This window comes from Salvia miltiorrhiza, chromosome 6 (assembly GCF_028751815.1).
Source record: "Salvia miltiorrhiza cultivar Shanhuang (shh) chromosome 6, IMPLAD_Smil_shh, whole genome shotgun sequence".
Classification (NCBI taxonomy): domain Eukaryota; kingdom Viridiplantae; phylum Streptophyta; class Magnoliopsida; order Lamiales; family Lamiaceae; genus Salvia; species Salvia miltiorrhiza.
Window position 1 is genome coordinate 32,177,878 of NC_080392.1, and position 25,559 is coordinate 32,203,436.

The 25,559-nt window shown below is 42.0% G+C and overlaps 1 long non-coding RNA gene across 1 annotated transcript; it reads right to left on the bottom strand.

Moving 5' to 3' along the window:
* Positions 1 to 23,615: 23,615 nt before the first annotated feature.
* On the bottom strand, positions 23,616 to 24,554 carry LOC130989120 (uncharacterized). Its single transcript, XR_009090481.1, has 2 exons — positions 24,110 to 24,554; positions 23,616 to 24,007 (listed from the first exon to the last, which is right to left on the bottom strand). It is a non-coding gene; the product is annotated as an uncharacterized LOC130989120 (long non-coding RNA).
* Positions 24,555 to 25,559: the final 1,005 nt, after the last annotated feature.

The following is a 25,559-nucleotide window of genomic DNA, read 5'->3' on the forward strand; positions in this document are numbered from 1 at the left end:
GTTTTTCGAAAATGAAGAAAAGAGAAGAAGGGGAAGTTTCTCATGCTTAATACATCTTATTACTCACACAAATCACCACATACTTCTCGCAAACAAGTCTAGACTCGAAAAATCAGAACACTTACGCAAAGAGTTTCAAGAGAAAGGGCGTCTTTTCTCGATTCTTCAGGTTATATCTCAATAAATCTTCTCGAAACCAGGATGGAAAGTGTTTAAGGCTAGATTTAGCGGAGTATTTGGTCTCAGTGGTGACTGGTGAAGCTTTGAGCTTAGTCTCCAATGGAGGAGAGAGAGAATATCGTGAAGGAGAGAGAAGAAGTTTGAAGGGCTGAGACTGATGAGAAATGACGGAGAGAGAGAGACGCTTCGGTTTTAACAATATTCTTATCCCAAAGGATTAGAAGCATTAAATGCGTGAATAGTGAATTGTCTCCCCTTAATCAGCAAGTCTCATCCGGCTAATCACACATGTGGGAAAAGGAATTATAAATAAGATTGTGAGCGTAGGGGTGTGCGACGGTAATAAAATCATATAAGCCAAGATTTTGAAAATCATACTGACTCAAATATCATAAGTGCGCACATAACATATAAATCGTATAACATCAAACAAATAACTCACAAAATTATCACATTATAACAGATCATCACTCGCCATTAATCTAATGGTCATTCTAGTTTAATCCTCTCTATAGAAATCCTCAATTACTACCTCAACTCTATCTCTCGTTCTTCGTCTCAACTCGAAAACAAACATCTCCATCTCAATCTATCATCATTCTCAATTATCATAACATCTCTATCTTACTCATATCACCATCCATCGATAACTTCCTCACGACTATAGTCCGTTAGTCTTTAACTCTCGATAGTATTTCGATACTATTGTAAGGTAACTAAATACGGGGTGTTACATCCTACCCCCCTTAAGAAAAATTTCGTCCCGAAATTTGTGTTACTCACCTTCGGGAAAAAGCTCGGGGTATTTCTCCTTCATCTTTTCCTCAAGTTCCCATGTTGCTTCTTCTCTGTCGTGATGTCTCCATTGTACTTTCACCAGGGAAATTGCTTTGCTTCGTAGTTGTTGAATCTTCTTGTCCAGAATGGCTTCGGGTCTCTCTTCATAGCTCAAGTCTGGTTCAAGAGATACTTCTTCCTGGTGGATGACATGTTTGGGATCAAACACATACTTCCTCAATTGCGAAACATGGAAAACGTCGTGGACATTCGCGATACTCGGCGGTAACGCAAGTCTATAGGCTACAGAGCCTACTTTCTCTAGTATATCATATGGTCCAATATACCTCGGTTTCAGTTTCCCTTTGACTCCAAAACGGTGTACTCCTCGGGATGGGGAAACTTTAAGAAAAACTTTATCACCCACATCGAAATAAATCTCTGTTCTTCTGGTGTCCGCATAAGACTTCTGTCGGTCTTGTGCTTCCTTAATTCTCTGTCGAATTTGTCGGACAACGGTGATCATCTCATCTATGGCCTCGGGGCCAAGTATCTTCCTTTCCCCTACCTCATCCCAATACAGTGGGGATCTACACTTTCTTCCATAAAGGGCTTCGTATGGAGCCATGTTGATAGTTGATTGGAAGCTGTTGTTGTAGGCAAACTCAATTAGGGGCAAAACTTGCTCCCATTGGACTCCTCGGTCCAACACAACCGTTCGAAGCATATCCTCTAAGATTTGTATGGTTCTCTCTGATTGTCCATCCGTTTGCGGATGAAACGCTGTACTATAATTCAATTTAGTACCCAACTCTTTCTGCATGCTCATCCAGAATCTCGATGTGAACTTCGAATCTCTATCCGACGTGATCGTCATCGGTACTCCATGCAATCGCACTATCTCGCGAATATATATCTGGGCTAGCTTGTCAGATCCATAGGTGATCGGAATTGGAATAAAATGTGCACTCTTCTTCAATCTATCAATGATTACCCAAATAGTCGTATTCCCTCTTTTCGACTTCGGCAATCCAGTCACGAAATCCATAGCAATATGGTCCCATTTCAACTCGGGAATCTCTAGTGGATGCAATTTGCCATAGGGTCGTTGGTGAAGTGCCTTCACCTGTTGACAGGCTAAACATTTCTCAACAAAGGATGCAATCTCTCGTTTCATGCCCTCCCACCAAAACTTTGTTCTCAAGTCTTGGTACATCTTTGTACTTCCCGGGTGTGCAACGTAGGGTGTGTCATGAGCTTCGCTCATGATTTCATTCTTTAACACTTCTATACTAGGCACACACAATCGTCCCTCGAACATGATGGCGTTGTCGGCTGCTTCATGATATCCATCTACTCTCTCGGTTCGGATCTTCGATCGTAGCTTCTCAAACTTCTCATCTTCCCTTTGCGCTGTGACTATCCTCGATCGTAGGTCGGGGGTAATACTTAGCATAGCAATCATGCTTTCTGCCGTCTGGGGTGGCATTACTACTTCTAATTTCATCTTCTCGAACTCTTTGATCAAGCTCCTCTCTTGAGTAAGGAGAAATCCTAACTCCACTTGATTCTTCCTGCTCAACACGTCGGCGACGATATTGGCTTTTCCTGGGTGGTAATTGATTCCACAATCGTAATCTTTTACCAACTCCAGCCATCTTCTTTGTCGCATGTTCAGATCCTTTTGCTCAAAGAAATATTTGAGACTCTTGTGATCTGTGTAAATCTCACACCTAACTCCATAGAGGTGGTGTCTCCAAATCTTCAAGGCGTGTACTACTGCTGCAAGCTCTAGATCATGCGTCGGGTAATTCATCTCATGCGGTCTTAGTTGTCGTGAAGCATAGGCTATCACTTTTCCTTCTTGCATAAGCACGCATCCTAAACCACTCTTCGACGCGTCCGTGTAAACGGCATACTCCTTATCTGCCTTGGGTACGGCTAACACTGGGGCAGTAGTAAGTCTCTTTTTCAGCTCCTGAAAACTTCGTTCACAATCATCCGTCCACTCGAACTTAACTTCCTTCTTTAGCAGATGTGTCAATGGCTTGGCAATTTTTGAAAAGCCCTCAATGAATCGTCGATAATAACCTGCCAATCCTAGGAAACTTCGGATCTCATGTGGCGTAGTCGGCGATCTCCATTCTTGTACTGCTTGTACTTTCGCCGGATCTACCTCAATCCCTTTCGCCGAAACGATATGGCCGAGAAAATTGACTTCTTCGAGCCAAAACTCGCATTTGCTGAACTTAGCATAAAGCTTTTCAGCTCGCAGTCTCTCCAAGACAATCTTCAGATGTTCCTCATGCTCTTGTTTACTCCTCGAGTAAATCAGGATATCGTCTATGAACACTAGCACGAACTTATCCAAGTATTCGTGAAAGACTCTGTTCATAAGATCCATAAATACTGCAGGGGCATTCGTCAGTCCGAAAGGCATAACTGTGAACTCATAATGTCCATATCTCGTGCGAAAAGCCGTCTTCGGAATATCTTCTGCTCGTACCTTCAATTGATAATATCCCGTTCTCAAATCGATTTTTGAAAACGTGCATGCTCCTTGAAGTTGGTCGAATAAATCGTCGATCCGGGGCAACGGATATTTATTCTTCAACGTCACTTTGTTTAGCTCTCGGTAGTCGATACACAACCTCAGGCTGCCATCTTTCTTTTTGACAAAAAGGACCGGCGCTCCCCACGGGGAAACACTAGGTCGAATGAAACCCATGTCTAAAAGTTCTTGGAGTTGCAGCTTCAATTCTTGCAACTCAGCTGGGGCCATCCTGTATGGTGCTTTCGACATCGGTGCGACTCCAGGTTCGAGGTCTATCGTAAACTCGAGCTGTCGATCAGGTGGTAAACCTGGCAAAGTTTCAGGGAAAACGTCTTTGTATTCTCGCACTATTGGCACATCATCAATATCCGCTTGGGATTCTTCCTTCTGGTTCAAATACACGACATACGCAGTCGTGTCCTTCTTTTGCAAAAGCTTCTTGGCTCGCAAAGCCGAGATAATCGGCGTCTTCTTCCATTTTCCTTCAATGCCAATGAAGGCAGTAGGCTCTTGGCCAGGTGGCTGGAATGATATTTGTCTCTCCTTGCATTGTATCTTTGCATGGTTTTCTTCCAACCAGTCCATTCCCAAAATTATATCTAAGTGCCACATAGGCATCACCCTCAGATTCTTGGCCTCGAGCTTCAACGTTCCTAGCTCAAATTCTACATTAGGACAAACGTGTGATACCGTAGTAGTTCTGCCTATGGGTGTAAACACTTTAAGGCATTGTGGAGCAGACTCTACTTTCAGTTCTAAAGTATCTACACACGTGTGAGAGATAAAAGAATGCGACGCTCCAGTGTCGAACAAAACTACTATGGATACGCCTTTCATCTCGCCTATACCTGTCAAATTTCCCCGATTCTGGTCTTGAGCTTTCTGATTGATCGCGAACATTCTTTGATGTTGTTGCTGCTGATTCGCCTGCGGCCCAGCTGGTTGTCTTCCCGGCTGCTGTTGTCGGTGCATTGGCTGCTGGCGTACTGGCTGTGGTAGCGGTAGGACTCCTTTCATGGCCTTGAGCTGCGGCTGGAACAGTCTCGGTCTTCCACCGGTTCCACTTTGCTGTCAGTTCGGGCATTGGTTGGAGTAATGCCCGGTTCTTCCACAGGTGAAACAGTTATTTGTTCCCATTCTGCACTCCCCCAAATGTAACTTATTGCATTTTGGGCAGGGAGGTATTCCTCTTGGCCCTTGTGATGCTGCCGCTGGGGCTGCATAAGATCGTTTATCCTTGCCTTGAGAAAAAGGTGGCGCATTCTGACCTTGCCACAGTTTCTCGGGACCTTGGTTTCTCTCGTCCCACTTCCTTTTTCCCTTCGGACCTTGTCCATAAAAGGATTGACTCCCCGATTGAACATTCGGGTTTGATTGGGGAGCAGAGGGTTGACTCGTCTTCTCTGGCTGCATTGCCAGCTCCATGTCCAGTGCTCTGTTTAGTGCTTCGGCATACGTGAGTGCGCTCTGACTTGCTAAGACAACTCGAAATTCTTGCTTTAAGCCGGCACAAAACAACTCTGACATCTTCTCATCTGTATCCACTCGATATGGTGCATATCGAGCCAAGTCACAGAAACAACGGTCATATTCAGCTACCGTTTTATTTCCTTGCTTCAAACTTGCAAACTCCATTTCTTTCCTTCTGCGATAGCTACGCGGTATATATTTCTCGCAAAGAGCTGTTTTGAATTGCTCCCACGTAAGCTCATCTATTTGCTCTGGGGTCAAAGTCTTTTGTTTGGCCTCCCACCAAAAATCTGCAGACCCCTTCAGCTGGTAAGTCATGCACATAAGGCGCTCAGCGTCGTTGCATCTAAGGAACCTAAAGATCCTTTCCATACTTCTGATCCATTCCTCTGTTTCAGCGGGGTCTCCGGCTCCACTGAAAGTAGGTGGGTTCTGTCGGAGGAAGAGCTCTTCTACTCTCCTCTCTTGTTGTGGAGGAGGTGGAGGTGGTGGTGTAGGATCTCTCTTATCTTCCTCCTCCTCTTCTACTCGATTTCGATTTTGCCTTCTCGGAGGCATGCTATAAGGAAAAGAAAATTCGCATCAACCTCGGAACCAAACTCTCAATGCTGCAGTATAGTGCAGAGAAACGATTTATATCAAAAGTCAGAGGGGCATGGTCCATCAGAGAAAACAGCATATCGGAGCAGAGGAATCCCTCCTCAGAGGAATCACTCATCAGCGGAATCGCTCAACAGCGGGATCGCTCGTCAGCGGGATCACTAGTCAGTGCAGCGAAATCAAAAAGCCGGAGGAACGATCTCGCCAGAGGAATCACTTTTCCAGAGGATTCGTTTCGCCAGCGGACTCACTTCGCCAGAGGACTCACTTCACCAGCGGACTCGCTTCGCCAGTGGACTCGCTTCCACTCTGGCGCAGAAATCTCAGTGCTCTCATCTCATCTTACTTCCTCTTTTAACATAAACTCTCCTTACCTCTACTCTATCGTATTTCTCATCACTTAAAAAAAAAAACTCTCATTTGTTGGTCACCCACTTCTATTATCACTCATCTAGTCAAGCAACATTATCAACAAATCAGGCAACATCAACATCAAGTAAGCATATATACATAGAAAGATTGCCTCTTTGAGGTCTTTTCACAAAAGTTGGGATCTATGTACATCAAAACAATCCCTAATACTATCATGATGCTCCATCTATACAGGCATCATACGTACTAGGCATCTATAGTTATGCCCTATTATGCTATTTCATCTATGTACATCAGTCAAACATCGCAAAAGGCACATTAGCTTCTATGCTAAACAGCACAATCATCGCCCACCATCAGCTCCCGGCGCTCCACTCTCTACTTCATCACCTTGCCTGTCCTCTCTCGGCTCAGCCTCTCCGTCCTCATATTCATCAATTAAGCGAAAAACGCTATCATCGTCTGTCTCATCTTCCACGTCAGTATCCATCATTGGCCCGTATACAGGTATCTCGGGAACAGGCACCCACGTCTCTTCGCCAGTAGCGGCAATCTTCCGCTGCAGTGGCTGAGTCCGACCGTAGCCAACCGTGATCGCAGGAGTTTCCTCCTCGGATTCGTCCTCATCACTATCAAGTCGGGCAGGGCGTGATCCTCCCTCCTGGGCATCTCGAGATGGCGAAAACAGAATCGCGTGCATCATCGTCTGAAAAGCCAAGGTGCCCGGCTCAGGCAAAGGAGAAACCCTTGGATATGGATTGAAAGGCACAATCTCAATCGGCTCAGTGGAAACAATCGGCTGCTCAGCAACCACAACAGACGGTGCTGTTTCAGAGGGCGGTAATGGCAAAGGTGCTGTCACCGAAGAAAAATCCCATGATGGGAAATTTGCACTGGGAAATGGCATGAGTGTTAAAGATGAGAATGGATCATGATCCCTCACAGGGGAAAAAGTTTCAAGAGCAATCGGCGCTGAGACAATAGGCTCAGACGTAACAGAAATAGGATCAGCTGGAGGTGGAGGAATAGTTGGATAAAGCTCTGTTGGCAGTGGAGGTGCCTCTTCTGCTCCTCCTGGCGCTGGTCCATTCAGGTTCCCATAAGGCGGTGAAGGTGGATCGCCGAAGGCAAAATAGCGATAACTAATCATTGCAATGAACCCGCGGAAGTCGGCGCCCAAGTAGCGCCCGAAATCATTCCGAAAGATGTAGTGGGGTACTAGGGAAGCTACCCATTCTTGCCACTCCGAAGGGAGCTGCGGAATCAAGTGCGTAATGGCCTCAGCCTCGCCGATGCCGCAAGATGTAGCCTCCATCCAGCGACTATGGTAACGCGCAAGGAATTCTCCGAGCGTATCACCCTCTTGAGGCCCAGTAGTCCTGAACCAATTGCGCATCGCCTCGCGATATTGCCTTTGCGTCGCTGTATCCTCTCGACTCTGCATCCTGTAATATTTACATCGTGTTCATCAAAAGTGAACGTAGCACCTGCCTGGTATTCCTCAATCAACAACATACTCGTTCTCTTTTGGTACGGTGGTGCCACGGCTATACTAGCCTCAAAATCTCCCCATAAAAGGGACAAGTGTTGCCTCATGTCATACTCCATCTCCTCAAGCATTTCCATCATTAAGCCAATTCGTTAACTCATTAGTAGATACAAGCTTAAAAACTTATCATAGAAGCAGTAAGGAACATCAAAACTTCAAGAACATCAAAACGTCAAAACATCAAGAACATCAAAACATCAATAACTCTTACCTCGGTAAGCAGGTGGAGATGGGGTGTTGGGGTGTTGTTTCCAAGAAAACTCTCAACTAGTCTAAGATTCAAATTTAAACTAGGACTCCTTTTAAGAATAAGTGCTAACAAAGTTCGGCTTAGTTAAGAAACTTACTCAGAGCAGACGACCTGCTCTGATACCACTCTGTCGCAGCCCGCCGCCTAGCCATTAATAGCGTAGATCGGGTATCGATACGACTAAATGAAAGTAGGAAACGAAGGCTGGAAAACTAATCCCATCTTTGTGCGGAAGCGTAAACAACTCGTACTATTTTAACATTCTTCTAGATTATAAACATTGGCATTTCTATAAAGGTCAAGCATCGGAATTTTGGGTTAACATAAACCAAAGGTCGTAGTTCGAACATGTACAAGGATTCTAATATATACAGAGTTACACAACCAAAGGTGATCGAACTATATGTATGGAGACATATAGCCGAGAGTATATTTCTTAACTAAGCCAAGAATGACTTCAAAAGCATCGTGCTGCCATAAAGGCGGAAAAGCATCAAAAGGTGATCACTCGAAACAACAATCCCTGCCAACACCATGCCATCCTCCGACCATGCTTAACCTGCACATTTAGAAATATATGCAGGGCGTGAGTACATAATACTCAGTGGACAGGCACCGAAAGACAAGAAAAGTGCTCTTAGAGCTATATGTTTGAAGCTTGCCATAACATCAGCAATACACAGAAAAATTAAGTTAACGTCAAAGAGGCTGTGTATGCAGTTTTCATAATCAAACATCATATAAAAGTGTCTGCAGACAAATAATCAACAAGTATGTACCGCATCTACAAATTATCATCATCAAGGTACTGAGAAGTAGGCCTCCTTCTCAAGCACCGTGACCGGCCGACCCGAAGACGGCTCACAGTCACCTCTGTGTACACAACCCCGCTTGTGGCAGGATCCGAATTCGTCTCATCAGTAGAGGGTAACACACAAATTCATCATTAGAAATATTGGCAAGTCAAACAGTTCATAAGCATCATTTTAACTCAACATTTGATAAGCTCATAACATCAATAATTCATTTTTAGAAAACTCGGTAATTTCATACTCATCATATTCTCAACATACTGCCCACCTGTAGTAACTTGGCGTGTTGCAGGTGGTATCTCAGAGAGATCTTTACTTGCGTCCTCGACGGGTCTCTGTAGTTGCGAGGAATATGTTAGAAACTTTCTCACAAAAAGCTTAACCTTAATCCTATAAAACACTCCTCATATCTATTCTCCAGCTTATCTCCTTCTAATCACTCGACTCTAAGATAAGCAAAAATCTAATCTTATTCTCAACATATCGCTCAGAAGGCTAAATTAAAAGCAATCAAGCACATAAGCATGCATACACACTTAAGCATATAACTCACTTAAAAACATATCACCAATAAGAAACGTAAGTTGAATCGGAGACCAGAGCAGAGGAATGCTCGGTGGTCAGAGTGGAAAAACTCAGTCGAGTAGAGCGGGGTAGCTCGGCGAAACAGCGGAGAAATGCTTGCCAGGGCAGAGGAATCAACTTGCCCGGGCAGCAAAATCATGAACTCTCTGGCAGAGCAATGGAGAAATGCCAGAGGAATGGCGAACTCTCTGTCGCCAGAGGAATCAAACGTCAGAGGAGTCGAATTATCAGAGGACTTAATCGTCACAGGAGTCGAATTATCAGAGGACTCAATCGTCAGAGGAGTCGAATTATCAGAGGACTCAATCGTCAGAGGAGTCGAATTATCAGAGGACTCAATCGTCAGAGGAGTCGAATTATCAGAGGACTCAATCGTCAGAGGAGTCACGCTAAGAGGAAAAGGACTCGCTGGCAGGGCAGCGAGGAAATGAATTCTCTGTGATACCCCGGGAAAACATCTTCCCTGTCAAACTTGGGAAAACAATTCCTCTGGCATGCCAGCGGGAAAACGAATTCTCTGGCATGCCCGAGAAATGACTTCTCGGTTCGAGAACAAAGCTCAAGGCAGAACAGTGCCCTAAAGAGCAACTCGAAGAACTCGTCAACTTTGTCATCCTCAAAAATCATCAAACACTCAAAAACATCAAAACTTAGCATGCATCAACATAACTTACTCAAGAACTCTACAACCTCAAAATCATCAAAAACATTTACTCCTTCATACATCCTTACTCCATACCAAAACATCATACAAGACTTCACTAAACAGATTTCTCTCAAAATCACATATCAAACTCATTTTGTGTACTCCATCTCCAGACTCAGTTTTGCAAAAACTCATGCTCAAGACTAAATTTTGTAAAACACATGCTAATCACTTCAAAACATCACATAACACACAGAACAACACATATAACACATCTCGACTTAGTTTAAGAAAATAAGGATTTTTACAGGGCACAAACCCAAGTTTTTCGAAAATGAAGAAAAGAGAAGAAGGGGAAGTTTCTCATGCTTAATACATCTTATTACTCACACAAATCACCACATACTTCTCGCAAACAAGTCTAGACTCGAAAAATCAGAACACTTACGCAAAGAGTTTCAAGAGAAAGGGCGTCTTTTCTCGATTCTTCAGGTTATATCTCAACAAATCTTCTCGAAACCAGGATGGAAAGTGTTTAAGGCTAGATTTAGCGGAGTATTTGGTCTCAGTGGTGACTGGTGAAGCTTTGAGCTTAGTCTCCAATGGAGGAGAGAGAGAATATCGTGAAGGAGAGAGAAGAAGTTTGAAGGGCTGAGACTGATGAGAAATGACGGAGAGAGAGAGACGCTTCGGTTTTAACAATATTCTTATCCCAAAGGATTAGAAGCATTAAATGCGTGAATAGTGAATTGTCTCCCCTTAATCAGCAAGTCTCATCCGGCTAATCACACATGTGGGAAAAGGAATTATAAATAAGATTGTGAGCGTAGGGGTGTGCGACGGTAATAAAATCATATAAGCCAAGATTTTGAAAATCATACTGACTCAAATATCATAAGTGCGCACATAACATATAAATCGTATAACATCAAACAAATAACTCACAAAATTATCACATTATAACAGATCATCACTCGCCATTAATCTAATGGTCATTCTAGTTTAATCCTCTCTATAGAAATCCTCAATTACTACCTCAACTCTATCTCTCGTTCTTCGTCTCAACTCGAAAACAAACATCTCCATCTCAATCTATCATCATTCTCAATTATCATAACATCTCTATCTTACTCATATCACCATCCATCGATAACTTCCTCACGACTATAGTCCGTTAGTCTTTAACTCTCGATAGTATTTCGATACTATTGTAAGGTAACTAAATACGGGGTGTTACAAAACATTAACAATCTTGTGTCGTCTGTGGGAAGCGACAAAAAAGGCGCAATAGATCTAGATTAGAATGGAAACGTGTTGGGAAATTAGATGCAACTAATTCCGCCCTGGATCTAGTGTGACGCAATATTTAGATATCGACCGATATGAAAAAAAAATGACACCGATATTTTTAACGTGGTTCGGCCAAACTGCCTACATCCACGGACCCACACCAATATATTAGAGAATCTCAAAAGGAGGAGTACAACAAAAATACCACACTGTATTTTGTATCTGCCTACGCAAAGGCTATCTCTCAACTCACTTTTATCACTCGTGTATAACTTCTACACTGAAGTTTTCTCTCACAAGATTTTTTCCTCTCTCTAACAGAAGAAGAAATGCTTCTGTTTTGGTGGTTCTGGGGTGTCTCAAGCTGCTGCGAAGCACTTCAATTTATAGCTAAAAACTGAATAGTGTTAGCCTCCATATGAATAGTGTTTGTAGCAAAGGTTGAAATTGTTGCCGCAATGCACGAAGGAAATTGTAGAAGCATTGAAATTGTCTTTGGAGCATTAAATGTTGAGCATGCATGAGCTATGCAATAGCCCACCATAGCCATAGCCCTTTTGACTAACAATCTCCCACTTGAAGATTGATTTCAATCTGTCTTCACACCTTGATCAACGCAGCAGCCTTTCTGTCTTTGTTATTCTAGCAAACCAATTGAAGCTGAGCACAACTTCAATTTATCAATGGTTACTGCCTTTGTAAGCACGTCGGCTAGATTTTGAGCTCCTTGGATCTTTTCTAGTATTAACACCTCATCCTCCAACAGAGATCTGATGAAATGATAACGAAGTCCAATATGTTTCGTTCTAGAATGAAATGCTGAATTCTTTGCCAGATGTATCGCACTCTGACTATCGCTGTACAAGACATTCTTCGTCTGATCAAAACCCAATTCTGTCAACAACCCTTGTAACTAGATCATTTCTTTGCTAGCCTCGGTGATTGCCACGTACTCTGCTTCTGTAGTGGATAAAACAACAATCTTTTGTATCTGCGAGATCCAACTAACAGCAGTCGTGCCAACTGTAAAGACATAACAGGTAGTGCTTCTCCTGCGATCTACCTCACCGGCAAAATCTGCATCTACAAAACCTTGTAGTGCTACATCACCTCTTCGAAAGCATAAACATCTATCAGTAGATCCACGTAGATATCTCAATATCCACTTTACTGCTTCCCAATGCTGCTATCCTGGATTTGCCATAAATCTGCTCACAACTCCCACTGCATGAGCGATATCTGGTCTAGTACAGACCATGGCATACAAAGGGGAATTCAATGATTATGAAGTCGTGGAGTGGGAGAATGACGCTCACATACTTGGTCTTCACCGGACCCTTCCACTGGATCTCAACGTCTCTCCGACGTCAAACTTATTTCTACCTTACATCCAGCTACGCGAGTGTCTTCCATCCTCATGCCTGGCGCCATGAAGCTTCTAAGCTTCCGGAGGTTATCAAGTTTATTTCAGATATCTTGTACACCTCCATGGCATGCAACAACAACGAGCTCCCTCTCGTTGTCTGCCAGCATCATCAGCCGCACATGGTACTTTCTTCAAAGACCTCGTGCCGGCAAATCGACAGTGTTAGTCCTCACGACTGTCACTGATTCGATTTTTCCTTCTCACACCTTTCTCCCGTACTCTTTCTCTTTCTCGATCCCCATCCCATCTCTTCTTCTTAAGCCTCTCTTTCTCCCTCCAAGGTAGCCTTCTTTTTTTCTAAGGCAGTCTCCTTCATCTTTCCGTCTCCCTCATCCTCTCACTCTCCTTCACTTCTCCGTGTCCCTCCTCACCTCACCCTCCCCACTGGTGTCTTCCTCTTCTGCATCTCTGGACTCATCCTCTCACGAGTTTTTGAGACTAGGAGTTGGGTACCGTCTGATCATAGCTTCCATCATCAGCTCTCTTTTTGATGTTGCCAAAAAGGGGGAAAGTAGAAGTTAGAGAAAAACCTTCTCGAAGGCAGTTCCATGCATCTTCTCGTAAGACTGAAGATGGTAAAGCAAAAGGATCACCAGAAGTTTTAAGGATGACGTTTCAGTAAAGACCTCAAGTCAATGGAAAATAAGTGTGAATGGAACAAGCTTAGGAACATGAAGACTGAAGATGAAGATCAAGAAGTTCAAGGCGCAGACAAGCAGATTGCTGGAGTCCATGGGTTTTCCATGTGTTTTTCTTTGTTGTCTTTGCTTCCTTATATGTCTTGCTCTATACCTCAACTGATTTCTCATCAGTTTTTCTTAAATGAAAAGAACTTCTTTTAGATCTCAACCTGAAGACAATGACTTTTTGTCCAGGCTCTGATTAATGTTTTTCTGTCTTGTCCTTGTTCTGTTTTGTTTGAACTATTGTGTTCTTCTCTCTGAGTACAAGTTTTAGGTTCTTTTGTTAAGGGGAAATAATATTCACCCTATTTAATAACTTGTGCTTTGAGTTCAGTGTTTTTCTTGCCTAGAACTGTTGTGTGGTTTTGGCATTATCAAAAAGAAGGAAATTGTTGGGAATTTAATGAAATATCCTAATCCTTGTTTTGATGATACCAAAATCAATAGGTTTCTATTGTAATAGACTAGAACTATTTGAACTCAAGTGTTAGAGTTCTTTTTCTAGTTTAGTTGTTGTTCTGAAGACTGAAGACTGAAGAACGAAGGACTGAAGACTGAAGTTGCCGCTTGAAGCATCAGTCAAAGAATCAGTTCTTGACTGATTACTTAATGCGAGCCACGTGGAATCAGCGGACTGATACTAAAGTCAAGTATCAGTTAAACATTCTTCCTCGGACTGAACCTCCAACGCTCAAAGGAAGCCACGCACTTGAAAAGTACAGTCGCATTAAATGCAGAGATCTCAGGATCGTCCTTTCTCTGCAGAGGTCATTCCTCTTTGGTGATTACATTTTCAGAGATGTTGCATCACCTGCTCTTCAACATAGCCGTTCTCACCAAACAAGAAACCTCGAAGATTGAAGCCTCAGCCCAAGTTCAAATTACTCTCTAACGGAAAAAATCGAAAAAGTTTTTTGCTCTTCAAAAATCTCTGGGTTGATGGCGCCTATCTCTCTCTCGGTAGGGTTTCCCGCCGCTGTCCCCTAGGCGGCCATTTTCTCCTTCGTTTGGCCGGCCGGCTTTAGTTTTCTCCGGCCGGCGTGATGTCCTCCACCGCGCTCTCGGATTTTCCTCCGTTGGGAATCAACAAGGCGATTTGGTTCCCTCCCTTGCGTGCTATCTCCAATGGAATCGCGCAATCACCTCATGTTTTTGAATTAAATTGGGCGAATTCTCGTTCAACTGTTATAGTTCAATATCCTATTGGGGCGGGTTTTTTTCAGAATGGTGCTTTGTTCCCCATGAAGGAATATTAAATTGAATTAACGTTCCACTTTGCCCGAGGATCGTTTCTTGGTTATTATTAATTTATCATACAACGATTAATTCCTAACATGCTCCTATGAATTTAACAGCTGCACACAGGTGTTAGAAAATACCTGAAGAATTCCTAAGAATTCGTCAATCTGTCGCTGAACAGGTCAGCCAACTTCAACGCTCCGTTTGACCCCTCAAACGACCTCCAATCGTATTTTGTGCAGAAATACGACTTCTTCGTTTTCGAAAGAGCTTTCCGTGGCCGCCTGTTTCACCTCAATCGGACTTCTGTAGAGGAAGTTATGACCGTTTTACGGAGACTGCCAGAACTTGGTTTCCTGCGAAAATCTGACTCCAGCTCTGATCTTCTCGACTGTATCCCGCTCAATTCCCAACGTTGGATGGACAACGAGCTATGGAAATTCCCAAGACAGAATGGCCACACACGTTTTCGACGCCTCCCTCTGCTCTCAAAACCCTAATTTTTATCAGTGTGTTTTCCTGAGAGCTGACAGCTGTATTTAAAAATACAGAAAAGAGGAGGAGGCGCCACTTTACATGTGAGGGCCGAAAATTCTGTCTTCTTGGGCTAGGAGACATTGGGCCAGCCCAGAGACCAGATACAAGGAATAAAGATGGGCCTCAAATAAATTAATTTATCCATGGTCAGCCCAGACCATAATTAATTTATAAATATCAGTTCATTCCACTAGAGAACCGATACTGACTTACCCCTTTATTGCCGGTGATGAGTCGGGGCTTGTATTTAGACTTATTAAATCTCCGTATTTAAAATATCCGACATCCATTAATTAATTAGAGCTCTGACAGCTTAAATTAATTAATCTCTTAATAATTCCTTAAGTAGTACCACTCAAACTTTATTATTACGCCTGAACTTAATCAACCTGCAGGGTTTAGCGTAATAAACCTTATTGAGCTCCTTAAGGGGATGTCATTATCCTATACCGGATACGGGTACTAATACAGATAATCAAATATCATATATCAACCGCTATCACCCAAGATACAGAGTACTCGAGTTAGTATATAACCTTCACCCATAGTAAGTCAAAGTGATATACGAGTTAACATATATATCTGAATACTTATTAGTATTAAGATTTATAAGTCACCGAGATCTTGATTCTTCACTTAAGTCAGATAGAAGAATACATCTCAAACTGTGGTCCTATCAATACGTAATGACGTACCAGTATAGACAAGTAGCCAAGACAAACTACTTCCATCTATACTGCAGCCTAAACCAATAACTTGTCCTAGAGTTATTTCGGCTGTGATCATATTATATCTCTTAAGGTTATTCCAATTATATGGTCTTCTGTGATCTACAACACACAATATAATCTACTTATATAGAGATAAAGAACATACATATGCAATCATGAACACAATCAGATAGGAGATTAGATAGTGAACTTAGGAAACATTGTATACAAGCATAAAACGTTCTTGCTTTCAGTATACAAATCCAACAATCTCCCACTTATACTAAAGCAAACTTTTTGTATACAATGCGTCTATTTATCAATCACCTAACACTTCTCCCACTTATACTTAAAGTTTCCTAAGTGGGTGGCATCAATCTGGCATCAATCGCATTCCCATCTTTCAATGACCATTTGCGATAAGCCTTTTGTGAAAGATCAGTAGATTTCTCCAATATGTGAGAATTTATTCTTTGAGCACAAAAACCTCGATTTACGAATAATCGTATAACTTGGTACTTACTCTCCATGTGTTTAACCACTTGTGGTTCTTGGATTCCTTAGAGTTCGCAACGGCACTTGAGGTATCACGAAGGTGATGCTCCCACGCAAACTAGGAATTACCCTTAGATCCTGGAGGTAGTGGTCAAACCAAAAAGTTTTACCTCCCAAGAAAAAACACATAGCTCGAGGTAATTATTCTTTGTTCCGGTCAGCCTGGAAATCCGAAATCATATAATCCAAAAAGGAACTAAACTGTCTAACTGGTAAACTATCCTTATTCTCTAGTCAGGGACTTGAGAATATAATTTACCACAATTCAGTGTCCTTAACTAGGACTATACTGATATCTTACAATCATGCTAACTGCATAGCAAATATAAGATCTCGTACATAGCAATCCATACATGAAGCTATCTACTGCGGAAACGTAGAATACTGCCTTCATTTCCTCAACCTTAATAGGCATCTTAAGACATAGTCTTTAGATAAAGGAACGCCATATCTAAAAGGTAGCAATCCTTTCTTGGCGGTATTCATACTACAACGAGTATTCTCAGTATCAATGTAAGACACTCGAGATAAGCCCAACATCCTTTTCTAGTGATCCCTTATTACTTTGATCACAAGGGTGTATACTGTACCTCCTTAGTCTTTCATATGAGACTGTTCGGATAACCATTACTTTATGTCTTAACAATAGCTCCATATTGTCGCCAATTAGGAGGATATTGTTTACATAAAATGCAAGATTAACCACATCACCGATGACACGAGAGCGATTGACACGAGATGTTTCTCTCCCTCCCTCACGTAACCTCGATGGTTTAAGTGAGCTGCTATGGGTAAAATGATCCGAATGTTCTGAGCATGGCACTGGCGAAAATATCATCATAACCTTTCGCCACCAGTCTAGCTTTAAAAGCTACGATCTTGCTCATTCGGACTTATCATTCTCTTGTATACTCACTTGCAACCTATGGCTTTACGGCATTCTGGTAGCAAGATTTTCTTAGTATACAACCATATTCTTAATGGATTGCTCCATTGAGGCGTGCCAGAAATCTACATTCTCGTCTTCCACTAATTCCAAGTAGATATCTGGGTCGATTCTCTTATATTCACTACCAGGGACTGAATCCAAAGATTCTCCCAAGAACATAAATCGATCGGGTTGTCCCACAACCCTCCCACTACAATGGATCTGTGGTGGCACATGTGTGTCAACAGTGCGTGCAGTGTCTTGTGGTACAAAACTCTTGCACACTTGGCTTGGGTGATGGAATCGCCTGTCTAATGTCTTCAATTTCTTGAAGTACACTATCTGACTTGGATTAGTGATTACTCCCATAGTCCACTTCTAAGAATCGTGTGTCATTGCTAATAACCACCTTCTGATTCTTTAGGACTAATTGCAAAGATACATAACTCATCATCGAACATATTTTTCCAAGAGTGACCTATTTCTTCTCTCCACCACACCATTTTATATATGGATTACATGGTGTAGTAAACTGGGTTGGAATCCCAAACACTGACAATGAATCAGAAAATATCATTCCTAACACATTGGCCCTTTATCCCCTTTGTCATGAATGACCTGGTCTCCATCTTTTCCTCTATACAGGATTCGCAGGTTCGAAATAGTACAACCTGGATTGAATCCAATGTACTTATTTAGACACGAGCCTTTGGATCCTATTAAGATAGATGTGACCTATTTCTAGGGTATCAATATATGTGTAAGATCCTCATGAGAGATTAGCCTTAACTTTTCTCTTACTTTTGTTCGATGATGTAAATGCAATATAAAGGTATTTTGTAGACAAGTTATAGTATGAAGAGAGATGTTCAAAATACTAGAATAGACAACTTCGTCATTTCTTATGATAGAAAACACCACTATCAAAAATGTCATAAGATCCATCTATTCAAAATTTTGGAACATGATAAGGAACTCTCAAAAACTAAACTATGTCTTTAGAATTTAAAGGCAAGGCTTCAATTGCAACAACTGCGACTCTAGTCACATTGCCTATGAAGACAATCATCTCATCACTTCTCAGCTTCCTTGTCAGCTTAAAAAGCCATGCAAGGTGTAACAATCATTATCAGTTTCTCTCGTTATCCACTACTCACAACTGAGTAGAAAATGAGCTGATATGTCTTAGTTACTATAGCAAGTGAAGTACCTTGACCCTTTGCCTTGAGTATTGAAAGAAAAAATCTTCAATACTCAATCTTATCACACCACTACTCCCACTATTTCCCTTGTCTTTCTTGCCCCTTGGACCCTTCTTCTTCCCGTCATTCGACGAAGAAGATGGCTCTCCTTTGGCAATAACAAGTGCTTGCACATCTCTTTCCCACAACTTCCTTAGTCGTAACTAGAGCATTCAACAACTCAAAAAGAGTATTATCATTCTTGCTCATAACAGCGTTGAGGCAGAAGTTCTTAATTAAAAGACTTGGGAAGAGAGTTCAGGATAATATCGACTTTTGCCTCACCGTCGATACTCCCACTGAGCAAGTAAAATCCGTCAAAATTTGCATGACATGCTCGTGCACTGAGCTGTGCTCACTCATAAAAATAACAAGATTACTCTCATCAAATTTAAATGAGCAGCTCAGTCCAACTCTCCGAACACTTTCTTGAGATTCAGCATGATGCTAATAGCATCGTCCATGCCCTGATGTTGGAGCTACAAGGTTTGTGACATTATATTCATAATAAAGCATATAGCCACATTATTCGTCACATGCCACCTTTTATGCAGTTCCTTTTTCCCATCAGTTGTCTCATTGTTCGAACAAATAGAACGTGGAGTAGTAAGCAACACAAAAATTGTGTTAGTTTATGATAAAGATAAAAAATCCAAAACTGCGTTTCCATTTTATATATGTGGACCGGTTAAAAGACTTTGTGCAAGAATAAAGAAGCAGGAGACATAGACATATCTGAAAGTAAACAAAATTAAACATGTAAGAACATGAACGCATATAGTTCGTAACAATAATATTGTAACCTTTTGATAAAACAATATTAATGAAACCTCCAACGGCTCAAAGAATTCTATGTGCAAGCCACGATGGGTGGACGTCTACACATAAACTCCTCAACCAGACTATTAACCTAGTCGTTTAATTTCCATACATGTCAACTTAACCTTTTGACAAAGGAAATTAATAGTTGGCACCTTAACTAGACCATATCATTATCAAGAAGGGACTCCGATGGGGAGTTGTACATTGTACTTGAAATGATATCTAAGCAATGACCACAATTTAACCTTGAAAATTAAATTCTCGAAATTAACATACTCACGCGGACCATGTCGCTTTCAATTTAATTTTCTTGGTTATCTTATTTAATTCCATTCTCCAAAGTACTTGTGAAAACTATACAAGTAAGCCACGATGGGTGGACGTTTACTGCATAACTCCCACTACTTTAATGGTTTAAATATTTTTTATAGAAACCTCTTCTGACAAACTTATGAAAAACAAATGTGAAGTAAGCCACGATGGGTGGACGTTTACTCACATTCTTAATCACTTTGTCTTGAGATCGTTTGTGGAAATTTAAATAATTTTTAATCATCCATAAAATTATTAATACAGCTTAGTCTTTTTCTTTCAAAAGGTTTGATCATGCTCAAACACATAATCCTAAACATGCTCATCTAGAACGCAACATGTAAAACATGCTCGCAGAAATCTAAAACATGCTTAAGAAAACGATAAACCTAGCATGCTCGTCTAAGCGCAGTCAATAAACACATATTAACAAGCAAAGACAAAAACAGCAGGTAAAGAGCATAAGGGATTAACAACCACGACATGCAAAGAACAGTAATAAAAGAATTAAAATTCTTCGTGACCCATTCGACCCGCGCCCTGCCCGTCTGACCCGCCATTCGACCCGCGTCTGGATTTAGGGTTTGCGAGAAAAGGCGCCGTCTAGGGTTTCGCCGCTTAGGGCGGCGCCGCCACCTTCTTCGACCGCTGCACCAGCTCCCTTCCGGCAGCCCCCAGCAGCAGCAACTCCTCGGCGATAGCAGCAGCACCCGACGGCAACAGCAATGGCAGCAGCGGCAGTGCGCCGCCCGCCGGGCGCGTAGCGCGCAGAGCGCGCAGGCGCGGCCCCGGGCGCGCACCGCCCCCGCCGGTGGCTTCCAGCCCTCGCTCAGCTCCTGCCCTCCTCGCCTTCAGCGCGCAGAACGGACCAGAGAACAGCAGCGGCCGCGCGGTCGCCGATCTGGGCGCGCTGCGCACGATGTGCACGCACCCGCGCGCGCGCTGTCCCTCGGCGCCCGCAGCCCCTCGCTCCCGGTCTTCCTCGCCTCGCCACGATCCGGCAGCAACGGTGACAGCAGCACGCAGCAGCAGACGGCCTGACCAGGCGCGCGCAGCACACGGTGCCGAAGCACCCGTGCGCGCGCGGCCCTCGGCGCCGGCAGCCCGTGCCGCACCGTGCCCGTGACGTCCTCCTTACACCTTCCTCGTCGTTGATTCGTCGTCATCCTCGTTTCGTTCCTCAGTTTTACAGATTTACAACGGAAAAACAAATACAATTGAAATCCTAATCTAACCACGGAATAAAGATGGGCCTCAAATAAATTAATTTATCCATGGTCAGCCCAGACCATAATTAATTTATAAATATCAGTTCATTCCACTAGAGAACCGATACTGACTTACCCCTTTATTGCCGGTGATGAGTCGGGGCTTGTATTTAGACTTATTAAATCTCCGTATTTAAAATATCCGACATCCATTAATTAATTAGAGCTCTGACAGCTTAAATTAATTAATCTCTTAATAATTCCTTAAGTAGTACCACTCAAACTTTATTATTACGCCTGAACTTAATCAACCTGCAGGGTTTAGCGTAATAAACCTTATTGAGCTCCTTAAGGGGATGTCATTATCCTATACCGGATACGGGTACTAATACAGATAATCAAATATCATATATCAACCGCTATCACCCAAGATACAGAGTACTCGAGTTAGTATATAACCTTCACCCATAGTAAGTCAAAGTGATATACGAGTTAACATATATATCTGAATACTTATTAGTATTAAGATTTATAAGTCACCGAGATCTTGATTCTTCACTTAAGTCAGATAGAAGAATACATCTCAAACTGTGGTCCTATCAATACGTAATGACGTACCAGTATAGACAAGTAGCCAAGACAAACTACTTCCATCTATACTGCAGCCTAAACCAATAACTTGTCCTAGAGTTATTTCGGTTGTGATCATATTATATCTCTTAAGGTTATTCCAATTATATGGTCTTCTGTGATCTACAACACACAATATAATCTACTTATATAGAGATAAAGAACATACATATGCAATCATGAACACAATCAGATAGGAGATTAGATAGTGAACTTAGGAAACATTGTATGCAAGCATAAAACGTTCTTGCTTTCAGTATACAAATCCAACAATCTCCCACTTATACTAAAGCAAACTTTTAGTATACAATGCGTCTATTTACCAATCACCTAACACTTCTCCCACTTATACTTAAAGTTTCCTAAGTGGGTGGCATCAATCTGGCATCAATCGCATTCCCATCTTTCAATGACCATTTGCGATAAGCCTTTTGTGAAAGATCAGTAGGTTTCTCCAATATGTGAGAATTTATTCTTTGAGCACAAAAACCTCGATTTACGAATAATCGTATAACTTGGTACTTACTCTCCATGTGTTTAACCACTTGTGGTTCTTGGATTCCTTAGAGTTCGCAACTGCACTTGAGGTATCACGAAGGTGATGCTCCCACGCAAACTAGGAATTACCCTTAGATCCTGGAGGTAGTGGTCAAACCAAAAGGTTTTACCTCCCAAGAAAAAACACATAGCTCGAGGTAATTATTCTTTGTTCCGGTCAGCCTGGAAATCCGAAATCATATAATCCAAAAAGGAACTAAACTGTCTAACTGGTAAACTATCCTTATTCTCTAGTCAGGGACTTGAGAATATAATTTACCACAATTCAGTGTCCTTAACTAGGACTATACTGATATCTTACAATCATGCTAACTGCATAGCAAATATAAGATCTCGTACATAGCAATCCATACATGAAGCTATCTACTGCGGAAACGTAGAATACTGCCTTCATTTCCTCAACCTTAATAGGCATCTTAAGACATAGTCTTTAGATAAAGGAACGCCATATCTAAAAGGTAGCAATCCTTTCTTGGCGGTATTCATACTACAACGAGTATTCTCAGTATCAATGTAAGACACTCGAGATAAGCCCAACATCCTTTTCTAGTGATCCCTTATTACTTTGATCACAAGGGTGTATACTGTACCTCCTTAGTCTTTCATATGAGACTGTTCGGATAACCATTACTTTATGTCTTAACAATAGCTCCATATTGTCGCCAATTAGGAGGATATTGTTTACATAAAATGCAAGATTAACCACATCACCGATGACACGAGAACGATTGACACGAGATGTTTCTCTCCCTCCCTCACGTAACCTCGATGGTTTAAGTGAGCTGCTATGGGTAAAATGATCCGAATGTTCTGAGCATGGCACTGGCGAAAATATCATCATAACCTTTCGCCACCAGTCTAGCTTTAAAAGCTACGATCTTGCTCATTCGGACTTATCATTCTCTTGTATACTCACTTGCAACCTATGGCTTTACGGCATTCTGGTAGCAAGATTTTCTTAGTATACAACCATATTCTTAATGGATTGCTCCATTGAGGCGTGCCAGAAATCTACATTCTCGTCTTCCACTAATTCCAAGTAGATATCTGGGTCGATTCTCTTATATTCACTACCAGGGACTGAATCCAAAGATTCTCTGTAATACCCCGTTTCCTCAAGCTAAGTCTAGAATAATTTTCGAACTTAGATTTAAGATAATTCACGCCGGATTGAGAAAAAGAATTTATTTTAATTCCAACAAAAATAATTTACAAAAACATTTGTAAATTTAGTAATTAAATTATATGCATTGCATATTTATTTAATTTAGCATTCAAGTATTTTCACGAGCTATTTATTTAGCGAACCCTGAAGTATTATTACAAGTCCCGATATTTTATCCTGAGGAATTTTATTAATCCAATCAACACCCACACTTTACACACTTTACCAACTACCCTATGCCTGTCAAATTCCCTTTCCACCCACTCCCTATAATCCTCAAGTCTAGTCCTACTTTATAGCCTTTAAAGTAAAGCTTGTCTAAAGCTTGTCTGCCATGTTCTTCTGCCAAGACTATAGTGCATTCATTATTTCTCAATTCACGAATTCTCTCTTCCAAAAGAAAGGGTAATGAATAGAAGGTTCTCTCTTCCAATTTTCATTACTTCTCAATTCATGAACTGGAATTTCAGAGCCTTAAACAGCTGCACATTTTCGGACCACACAAACCCAGATTCATATTGGGTAAAGCATCTCCATTTACTTTCACAAAACCACAAGAAGTTTTCAGTAACAAGAAACAAACATCCCACACCGTCTACTCAAGGTATTATCCCCTTTTGTTTAATTCTCCAAATCACCAACACAGAATCCCAACACACACAGTTACTTGACGTTTCACTATATGTTCACAAGATATGTTATATGTGAAATGAAATTACAGATGAATAAAAGACTTTATATTGAGTATTACAGTTGTAAAGTGAATTTGCACAAGAAAACCCTATGTTTGAACTGATTTGATGCTTGACACCCCTGTTTTGTGTGTGAGTCGAGGTCGGGAAATGACAACCTCGGTGGCTCGTCGTCGGCAACGGAGCGGCGGCGGTGAACCTGTCGTCGTTTCCGATCTGCCAAAGAGGAGAAAAGAGAGAAGTATTTCAGTTTTAATTTAAAAAAAAAAGATGAGAAAAAGAAAAAAAATGGGAAAGAGATGAGGAGTTAGGGTTTACCGATTTCGGGCGGGGCGGAGACGGAGGTAGCTTCGGCTGTTTGTCGGAAAAGAAGGAGCAGGCGGCGGCGCACCGCGGTGGGGCGTTTGCTGTCCTGTATCCGGCGGCGGCGTGGCTTACGCCATGTCCGTGCGCGTGTGTTTGATTGTTGAGAGGGAAATAGAGGGATGTTGGGGGCGCAGCTAGGGGAAGAAGAGAAGAAAGAGATGGGAGGTTGGGCTTCAGCGGAGGGAGGCAGGGCACGGCGGCGGTGCCGCTGCTGCCCGGCCACGGCCGGAGAGAGAGAGAGGTGGTCTGGTCTGGCTGGGATGAGTCTTGTCGGGATCAGGAAGGCGGCAGCCATGGGCTGTTGTCGCCGAGAGAGAAACCGAGGGAGGCGACGGCGGATCTGCTGCGATGACGCCGGAGACAGCAGCGCTCCGCGGCGGTTGCGCCTGCTGCGTGAAGGAGAGAGGGCTGGGCGGCGCAGCCGCTGGGTGCGTGTGTTTGTGTAGGTAGAGGGAGAGGATCGGTCGTCGGTTTCTCGCCGGAGGAGGAGCGTTCGCGGTGGCGGAATTTCCGAGGGAGAGAGGGCGCCGATTGAGAGATGTGTGAGTGTGTGCGTGTGTTTGTGAGAGGGGAGAAATAAGGGAGAAAAGTGTGTTGGGTTAGGTTTGGGCTTGAGGGATTTGGGCCGAGTATTTGGGCCGATTGTTATGAGTGATGGGCTTCGATTTTTAAATAGATTTGGGCTGCGATTTTAAAAAAAAAAAAAAACTTGGGCCGATTTATTTTATTCAGTCTGGGCCATTCATATTTTATTGAGTTGGGCCTCATCTTTTAAATTTATATGGGCTATTATTTATTTAAGCATGAACTCTATTTCATCTATTTAAATGGCTTCCCTATCTTATTTAATTAGACTATTAATTAGTTTGATTAATTATTTTTAAAGACTTTGGATTGCCTTCAATTAATTAAATTGGGCTTTCTTATTTTTAATTAATTGAACTATTATTAGTTTGATTAATTTATTTAAAGGATAATTTTTATAATAATATTAAATTATTATTAAGTGCATATTTTAAGTAATTACTTATCATATGCTAAGCATGACATGACATTTCATTTGCATCATGAAATAAAAAGTATTTATGATTCAATTGGTTTTATTTATAATTCCAATTATTAAAGAAAGATGAGTAAGAATATTGTTGGTGTTCTTAACTCAAGAGAAATGTTTTTAATTATTTATTCATTAAAAACCCGGCTAAGTGAATCATAGAATGTTAAGCACTACACCATGACTTAAGATTAGATTCAAGGAGACCTATTAAGAATAGAATTTCTTGTAGGCTTTGTGGACCAAGGGGATTAGCATTGCTTTCCCAAGACAGGTTATGTGATTATGATCTTCAGGCTTTGCCTATCCAGGTGGGCATTATTTTACTATTACGTATATAGAGATCCC